The sequence below is a fragment of the Cebus imitator genome, unplaced genomic scaffold, assembly GCF_001604975.1.
Source record: "Cebus imitator isolate Cc_AM_T3 unplaced genomic scaffold, Cebus_imitator-1.0 Scaffold256, whole genome shotgun sequence".
Taxonomy (NCBI): Eukaryota; Metazoa; Chordata; class Mammalia; order Primates; family Cebidae; genus Cebus; species Cebus imitator.
The window spans coordinates 2,315,912-2,326,210 of NW_016107571.1; positions in this window are offsets into that span (position 1 = coordinate 2,315,912).

Here is a 10,299-nt window from a genome sequence, read left to right on the forward strand (position 1 = left end):
GAAGAAAATGAATAAATTTAAATGAGTTAACAGAAAGGAAATTAGATTAGATGGCCCTTAAACAAACTTAAAAGGTGATGAATTTCACTCTCAGTAGGTAGTATTTATTAAGCATGTCCCATGTGCCAGGGTCTGTGCTTTACATTCCCACAACAACCTTTTGTTGAAGTAGACCCTCTTCTTATCTCCATTTTATAGATGAGGAAACTGAAGCATAGAGAGATTAAGAAGTTTTCTCAGATCCATTCAGCTGGTGGTGTAATGAGGATTCAAACTCAGGCAGCTTGACCACAGACACCACCGCTTCTCTATATGGTTTCTTGGTATTTGCACTGAAATATAAGTTAAAAATGTAAGTTAAATACAAGCTAAAATATAGTAAGATATGTTTTATTTGACTCCCAGATTAACATGAATAAAAAGCTTGATATATATTGATGGGGATTCAGAGAAACAGACATTCTCGTATATTGCCAATATGAATGTAAATTGTTGGACCTCCCTGGAGAAAAACTTGTCAACATTTTTCACAAATAGATGACTGTCCTTGGGAATCTTATTTTCCTTAAAATCTAGAAATGGAGTCTAAGTGTGTGTTTTGGCGGTGATGATGGTGATGGATTCTATTCTTTGCAACAAGAATGAGACTGCTGGGTAAAAGGAAGTGTTATAAAAGTTGGGCAGTGGCTAGTGGTCAACTTATAGTGTACAGTTCTTGATGATCTAAGTCACGTCCATTCTCCAAACTTCTCCAAGGCATTCTCCAGACTTCAACTCCCTGGCCCTCCCTAAAATCGTTATCAGATAGGGTTTGATATCCCCTAGATGCCACCAAGACAGTAGGGATTGCAGTAGACAGGTGCAGCAGAGGAGAAGTAGCAGAACATTAGCTGCCTGGGATTTTCCTGGTCAGTTTGAGGATGCCACCCATGAAATTCTGAGGTTGTCTCTTCCTGTTCTTCACATGTGAATTGTGCTCATGAAGCCAGACTTGGGTATTCACTTCCAGGCCCAGAATGCATTCAGTTACATTTATCCAGCAACTTTCTGACCTACATAAGAAGTATTCAATAAATATTTGTTCAGTAAATAAATGGATGGATCTCTGACTGCATCATATCCTCACTTTTGGCTGCCAAAAATTCTTGGCCTTCTGCCCTTAAACCTATACATTAGAGAGTGGCAGCCATGTTCCATTTTATCCTCTCCCTTTCACTTCTAGGGATTTTATCTCTCACTGTCTTTCTTTCTGACACAGGGTCTCACTCAATTGCACAGGTTATAAAGCAGTGGTATAATTAGGGCTTACTGTAGTCTCGAACTCCTAGGCTTAACCAATCCTCTCACCTCAGCCTCCCAAGTAGCTAGGATTATAGGCATGTACCCCCATGCCTGGTTAATTTTTAATTTTTTTTGTGGAGATGAGGTTTTGCTTTGTTTCCCAGGCTGGTCTTGAACTCCTGAGCTCACCCCTGTAATCCTAGTGCTTTGGGAGGCTGAAGTGGGATAAGTCATCACACTCAGCTGGAATTTATCTCTTAAAATTACATTCCCACACTCTAATTTATCCTGCAACTATCTACTAGGTCTGGATCTTCAAGACCACTTAGCTAGAATAATCATGAAATTATAATAGCAGAACAGGCCCAACATGGTACTCCAAATCTGCTGATTTGCTGTGGAGGGCTCTACATTCAGACTTCTTAGAAAATTCATATAGAAAATGTAATGCACACCTTGGAAAGGCCCAGAAAGGGCTATTTCTTCCCTACTGGCTGTGCCAGTGGGCCCATGTAAGCTACCTTTTATCTTTTCCAGTTGCAGAAGTCTCAAACATTGGTAGAAGCTTCTTACGTGTAGCACTTTGGACTTTCATGTAGCGCTTCGGACTTTCAGAAATGATCAGTTAATGATGTTGGAGAGTAGTTTGTAAGATTTCATCCTTAAATGGGTTGTATCTCTTCTAGAAGAACTTACTTCTAAAATTTTTATGTGTTACCACCAGATGAAAATAGAGAGTCAAAGTTGTGTTATGTGTACAAAACATTTTAAAATGTCTAGTATTTTATTAATTGCACAGTCTTAATTTTTCAGTCCTTTACCTATGTTATCTCATTAATGATTTTTAAAGTTATAACATCAATTATAAGACCAACTCTATAAAGGAGATATTATCACCACATTACAGATGAAGAAACTGAGGCTCAGAAATCTTATGTAACTGGCCCACCATCTCAGAGCATTTAAGATAAAGATTTCTCCAGCATATAGTCTAAAATTTTTGAAGATTTTTTTCTTAAAATGTGTTTAAGAGATTTTCTTACTATGTTAGACATATATTTACCATATGATCCAGCAATTTTACTCCTAAGAATTTGCCAATGAGAAATAAAAACATAAGTTCACTCAAAGAACTATACACAAATATTTATAGCAGCTATAGTCAAACTAGAAGCAACCCAAATGACCACAAACTTATGAATAAATATATTATGGCATACTTACACAATGAAATATATCTCAGCAATAAAAAGAAACTAACTACTGTTAGCTTACAACAACATGAATACATCTCAAAAGTACAATGCTAAGTGAAAGAATCCAGACATAAAAGTCTACAAATTGCATGATTCCATTTAAATGTTTTGGAAAATGCAAAACTATAGATAAAGAAATCAGATGAGTAGTTGCCAATGTTGGGAGCAGGGAATAAGTGAAAAGACTGTAAAAAGGTTCAAAGGAACTTTTTTTTGGCATGATAAAATTCTTTTATCTGTCACCACAATAAAATGTACACAATAAAATTACTGTGCACATTTACCAAGTTATCAGCCCTCATTCCCATGCAGAGAACTTGGGGCTAAGGAGCTTTCCCAGCTCCATGCCTAGACATAACTCTGGGCACTTGGTGACCACTCACTAGATTCTCCCTCAGTGCTGGTGCTTGTGCTGCTATTGGGAGACCCGTACATGGGCCTGCCTGGTCCAACCCCACCAATCTTCCCCGAGGCTGAGCATGGAACCCTGACCACTGGGAACCCCAGGGTCAGTCCATTGCCTGAGGCAACAGAAAGTTTCTCCCAGTAAAAAAGGATCAGCCATGTTGCCCATAGCCAACCCTTACCCATAAGCACCATCTACCAGCTTGTAGATAAACTGTACAGCCCAATATAAAACCTGCTGACAGAATTGCATAGAGCTATGGAAGCATAACCATAGACCCTACCCAACATTCTCTGCAGTCACACTCCTTAGAAAAGAAGGGAAAGGAACAGAAAAATATAATAATATGATAGGAAAAGAGAGAAAGGAAAAAATCCTATACACATAAAAATGATTACAAAATTTAAAAGGGCCAGTGTCTTCAGATGAGAAGAAACCATCTCAGGAATTCTGGCACCATGAAAAATCTCAATGAAGTGACACCACCAAAGGCTCACATTAGCTTTCCAGCACTGGCCCCTAAGTAAAATGGAAACTCAGAAATGACAGGTAAAGAATTCAAAACATGGATTACAGGAAAGCTAAACAGGATATAAGAAAAGATTGAAAACCAACACAAAGAAACTTCTATAGAAATAAATACATTTTATGATACATTTCAGGAAATGAAGGAAGAGATAAACTTCTTGAAATCATTTAGAACTTCTGGAATGGAAAAACTCACTTAAGGGATTTCGAAATATGATAAAAAAGCTTTAATTAATAGATGAGGTCAAGCAGAAGAAATAATTTCAAAGTTTAAGGACTAGTGTTTTGAACTAACCTAGTTGGACAAAAATGAAGAAAAAAAGACTTTAAAAAATGAGCTAAGTCTTTGAGAAATATGGAATTATGTAAAGTGGCCAGATCTATGAATTTGTGGCATTTCTGGGAGAGAAGGAGAAAAAGTTAACAACCTAGAAAACATATTTAAAGGAATAATTCAAGAAAATTTCCATGTCAGGCATCGTGGCTCACACCTGTAACCCCATGTAGGCATAGGCAGGAGGCTTACTTGAGCCCAGGATTTTGAGACAAGTTTGGGAAACATGATGAGACCCCATCTCTATAAAAAATTTAAAAAATATATATTTTTAAATAAGCCAGGTATGCACTTGTAGTCCCAGCTACTTGGGAGGCTAAGGTGAGAGGGTTGCATGAGCTTGGAAGGTCAAAGTGAGCTGTGATCATGCCACTGCACTACCGTCTGAGTGACAGAATGAGACCTTGTCCCAACAAAACAAAAAAGAGAAAATTTCCCTAATTTTGCTAAAGAGCTTGACATCTAAATACAAGAAATTCAGAGAACACCTGTGAGATACTATACAAAATGAACATCAACAAGGAGTGTAGTCACCAGGCTGTCCAAGGTCAATGCTAAGGAAAAAAACATTTTAAAGGGAGCTAGAAAATAAGGTCAGATCATGTGCAAAGGGAACCCTGTTAGACTAACAGCATACTTCTCAGCAGAAACTTTACAAACCAGGAGAGATTGGAGGACTATTTTCAGCATTCTTAAAGAAAATAAATTTCAACCAAGAATTTTATATCCTGCAAAAATAAGCTTCATGAGTGAAGGAGAAATAAAATCTTTTCCAGATAAGCAAGTGCTAAGGAAATTCATTATCACTAGTTCAGCCTTACAAGAAATACTTAAGGGAATTCTAAACATGAAAACAAAAGAATACCTGCTACCACAAAAACACATGTAAATACGTTGTCCACAGACCCTATAAAGAAACCACACAACATAAACCACAAAGCAATTTTCTAAAAACGTCACAAAGTACAAAAACCTCATATTTCAGTATTAACCTTGAATGTAAATTGTCTAAACATCCCAATTAAAAGGCACAGAGTTGCAAGTTGGAAAAAACAAAAAAAAAAAAAAACAAGACCCATCCATCTGCTGTCTTCAGAAGACCCATCTCACATGAAATGATACCCATCAGCTCAAAGTAAATGGTTGGAGAAAGATCTATCATGCAAGTAGAAAACAAAGAAGAGCAAAATTCGCTCCTATATTAGATAAAACGGACTTTAAGCCAACAAGAGTCAAAAAGGACAAAGAAAGGAATTAAATAATGATAAAGGGTTCAATTCAACAAGAAGACTTGATGATTTTAAATATGTATGAACCCAACATTGGGGCACCCACATTCATAAAAGACCTACTTCTAGACCTATGAAAAGACATAGCCACAATAATAGTGGGGGGTTTCAACACCCCTCTGAAAGCATTAGACAGATTATCATGGCAGAAAACTGACAAATTCTGGACTTAAATTCAACATCTGTCCAATTGGACTTAATAGACATCTGTGGAATACTGCATCTAGCAACCACATAATATATATTACTTCATCTGCACTTGGAATATACTAAGATTGACCACATGCTCAACCATTAAGCAAGTCTCAATAAATTCAGAAAAATTGAAATCATACCAACCACACTGTCAGACCACAGTGGAATGAAAATGGAAATCAGTAACAAGAAGATGTCTCAAAACCAAATAATTACATGAAAATTAAACAACTGGCTCCTGTTTTGCTTTTGGATAAACAATAAAATCAAGGCAGAAAAAAAAAACTTTGAAATAAATGAAAACAGAGACACAACATAGCAAAATCTCTGGGATGGAGCAAGAGTAAGGTTAAGAGGAAAGTGTCTAGCATTAAACACCTACATGAAAAAATTAAAAAATTCTCAAATTAACAATCTAACATCACACCAAAAGGAACTACAAAAACAAGAATAAAAGAAACAACAAGATTGATAGACCACTAGCTAGATTAACAAAGAAAAAAAGGCTGGTTTCAGTGGCTCATGCCTGTAATCCCAGTACTTTGGGAGGCTGAGGCCAACAGATCAATTGAAGTTAGTTCAAGACCAGCCTCACCAACATGATGAAACCCCATCTCTACTAAAAATACAAACATTAGCTGGGTGTGGTGGCATGTGTCTGTAGTCCCAGCTACTTAGGAGGCTGAGGCACAAGACTCACTCGAACCCAGTAGTTGGAGGTCACAGTGAGCTAAGATTGCACCACTGCACTCCAGCCTGGACAGCAGAGCAAGACTGTCTCAAAAACAACAACAAAAACAATCAGACAAAACAAAAGAAAAAAGGAGAAGATCCAAATAAACACAAGTAGGAACAACAAGGGTAACACTACAACTGATCTCACAGAAGTACAAAAGATTCTCAGGCACTATTATGAACACCTTTATTACACAAACTAGAAAATCTAGAAGAAATGGTTAAATTCCTGGAAACATACAACCTCCAAAGGTTGAATCAGGAACAAATCGAAGCCCTGAACAGAGCAATATTGAGTTCTGAAATTGAATTTGTAGTAAAAAATTGCTACACACCAAAAAATGCCCTGGATCAGATGGATTCATAGTGAAACTCTACCAGATGTACAAAGTAGAGCTGGTACCAATTCTACCAAAACTATTTCGAAGTATCAAGAAAATGGCAACCTTCCCTCACTCATTCTGTGAAGCCAGTGTCATTGCACTATGCTGATACCAAAACCTGGCAAAGATAAAAGATAAGAAGACTGCAGGCAATATCCCTGGTGAAAGTAGGCACAAAAATTCTCAACAAAATACTAGCAAATCAAATTCAGCAGCATATCAAAACATTAATTCACATGATCAAATAGGCTTCATTCCTGAGAAGCAAGGTTGGCTCAACATAAGCAAATCAATAAATGTGATTAACTATACAAGTAGAAAAAAAAAAAACCAAAAAGCCATCTTATTATCTCAATAGACACAAAAGAAGCTTTCAATAAAATCCAAATCCCTTCATGACAAAAACCCTTAACCAACTAGGCATCAAAGGAACATACCTCAAAATAATAAGAGCTATCTATGAAAAACCCATAGCCAATAACATACTGAATGGGCAAAAGCTGGAAGAATTCCTTTTAAAAACAAGAAAAAGACAAAGATGCCCACTGTCACTGCTTTTATTCCATATAGTACTGAAAATCCTAGCCAGAGCAATTAGGCAAGAAAAAGGAAAAAAAGGGATCCAATAAAAAAAAAAAAAAAAAAAAAAAAAAAAAAAAAAGCAAAATTCCCATTCTTCACTTAACATATAATCTATTCCTAGAAAACATTAAAGACTCCACCAAAAGGCTCATGGAACTGATAAACCACTTCTGTAAAGTTTCAGGTTATAAAATCATATGTGCAAAAATTAATAATGGCTGGGCATGGCGGCTCACACCTATATTCCCAGAAATTTGGGAAGCTGAGATTGGAGGATGATGTAAGCCCAGGAGTTCAAAGACTAGCCTGGGCAAAATAGCAAGACCCCAACTCCACCCCTTAGCTCCCCCAGATCCGTAGCACTTTTTATTGTACTTTAAGTTCTGGGGTACATGTGCAGATCTTGCAGGATTGCTGCATAGGTACACACATGCCATGGTGGTTTGCTGTCTCCATCCCCCCATCACCTGCATCAGGCATTTCTCCCAGTGTTATCCCTCCTGAACCTCCCTGCCCCCTTCTGTCCCTTCACTAGCACCCCACCCCCCAACAGACCCCAGTGTGTGATGTTCCCCTCCCGTGCCCATGTGCTCTCATTGTTCAATGCCTACCTATGAATGAGAACATGCAGCATTTGGTTTTCTGTTCTTATGTCAGTTTGCTAAGAATGATGGTTTCCAGATTCATCCATGTCCCTGTAAAGGACATGAACAACTCATTCTTTTTTATGGCTGCATAGTATTCCATGGTGTATATGTGCCACATTTTCTTTATCCAGTCTGTCATTGATAGACATTTGGGTTGGTTCCAGGTCTTTGCTATTGTAAACAGTGCCACAGTGAACATACGTGTGCATGTGTCTTCACAATAAAACTATTTATAATCCTTTGGGTATATACTCAGTAATGGGATTGCTGGGTCAAATGGAATTTTTACTTCTAGATCCTTGAGGAATTGCCACACTGTCTTCCACAATGGTTGAACTAATTTACACTCCCACCCACAGTGTAAAAGTGTTCCTATTTCTCCACATCCTCTCCAGCATCTGTTGTCTACAGATTTTTTAATGATCACCATTCTAATTGGCATGAGATGGTATCTCAATGTGGTTTTGATGTGCATTTCTCTAATGACCAGTGATGATGAGCTTTTTTATTTTATATGTTTGTGGTCCTCATAAATGTCTTCTTTTGAAAAGTGTCTGTTCATATTGTTTGCCCACTTTTGAATGTTTTTTTTTTTTTCTTGTAAATCTGTTTTAGTTCTTTGTAGATTCTGGATAATAGCCCTTTGTCAGATGGGTAGATTGCAAACATTTTTCTCATTCTGTTGGTTGCTGGTTCACTCTGATGATTGTTTCTTTTTCTGTGCAGAAACTCTTAAGTTTAGTTAGATCCCATTAGTCTATTTTGGCTTTTGATGCCATTGCTTTTGGTGTTTTAGTCATGAAGTCCTTCACTATGCCTATATCCTGAATGGTATTGCGTAGGTTTTCCTCTAGGGTTTTTATGGTGTTAGGTTTTATGTTTAAATCTTTAATCCATCTGGAGTTAATCTTAGCATAAGGTGTCAGGAAGAGGTCCAGTTTCTGCTTTCTGCACATGGCTAGCCAGTTTTCCCAACACCATTTATTAAACGGGGAATCCTTTCCCCATTGCTTGCTTTTGTCAGGTTTGTCAAAGATCAGAGGGTTGTAGATGTGTGGCATTGCTTCTGAGGCCTCCATTCTGTTTCACTGGTCTACATGGTCTACCAGTACCATGCTGTTTTGATTACTGTAGCCTTATAGTATAGTTTGAAGTCAGGTAGCGTGATGCCTTCAGCTTTGTTCTTTTGCTTAGGATTGTCTTGGCTATGCAGGCTCTCTTTTGGTTCCATATGAAGCTTAAAGTGGTTTTTCTCCAGTTCTGTGAAGAAGGTCAATGGTAGCTTGATGGGGATAGCATTGAATCTATAAATTACTTTGGAAAGTATGGCCATTTTCATGATATTGAAGAGAATAAAATACCTAGGAATACAACTAACAAAGGATGTAAAGGACCTCTTCAAGGAGAACTACAAACCACTGCTCAAGGAAATAAGAGAGAACACAAACAGAAGGAAGAATATTCCATGCTCATGGTTAGGAAGAATCAATATCAGTCTGTAGCATTTTTATAGACCAATAATGCTCAAGCCGAGAGCCAAATCAAGAAGACAATCCCATTTACAATAGCCACACACACACAAATAAAATACTTAGAAATATATCTAAGGAGATGAAAGATCACTGCAAGAAGACTACAGAACACCGCTGAAAGAAATCATAGATGGCCCAAATGAATGGACAAACATTCCATGCTCATGGATTGGAAGAATAAATATTATTAAAATGACTGTGCTGCTTAAGGCAATCTACAGAGTCAATGCTATCCCTATCAAACTACTGGCGTTTTACTTTCATTTTTACTATTAGAAAAAAAAAATTCTAAAAGTCATCTGGAACCAAACAAAAGCCCAAATAACCAAAACAATCCTAAGCTAAATGAACAAAACAGGAGGCATCACATTACCCGACTTTGAAGTATACTAAAAAGCTGCAGCAACCAAAACAGCAGAATACTGGTACAAAGGCAGACACATAGACCAATGAAACAGAAGGATTGAGAGCCCAGAAATAAAGCTGCACACCTACAGCCATCTAATCTTCAACAAGTTGACAAAACTCAACAGTGGGGAAAGAACTCCCTATTCAATAAACGGTGCTGGGATAGCTAGCTAGCCATATGCCGAAGAATGAAACTAGATGCCTATCTTTCACCGTATACAAAAATTAACTCAAGATGGATTGAAGTGGAAGACCTCAAACTATAAGAATCCTAGAAGAAAACCTAAAATATCATTCTGGAAATCAGCCTTAGGAAAATATTTTTGAGTAAGTCTTCAAAAGCAATTGCAACTGAAACAAAAATTGCCAAGTGGAACCTAATTAAACTAAAGAGCTTCTGCGCAACAAAAGAAACTATCAACATATTAAACAGCGGTCTACAGAATGGAAGAAAATATTCACAAACTGCAATTACCAAATGTTTAGTTTACAGAATCTATAAGAAACTTAATTCAATTAGTAAAAAACAAATAGATCCATTAAAAAGTGGACAAAAGGGGGGTGGATCCAAGACGGCCGTTTAGGAACAGCTCAGGATTGCAGCTCCCAGTGAAAGCGCAGAGGGTGAGTGGACGCCGTGTTTTTATTGCCCACAGACTAGGAAATTCCCGGGCAGAGGTGCTCCACGGTCACCAGCGCGGCTGTTTCGGCCAGCGCGGCTGT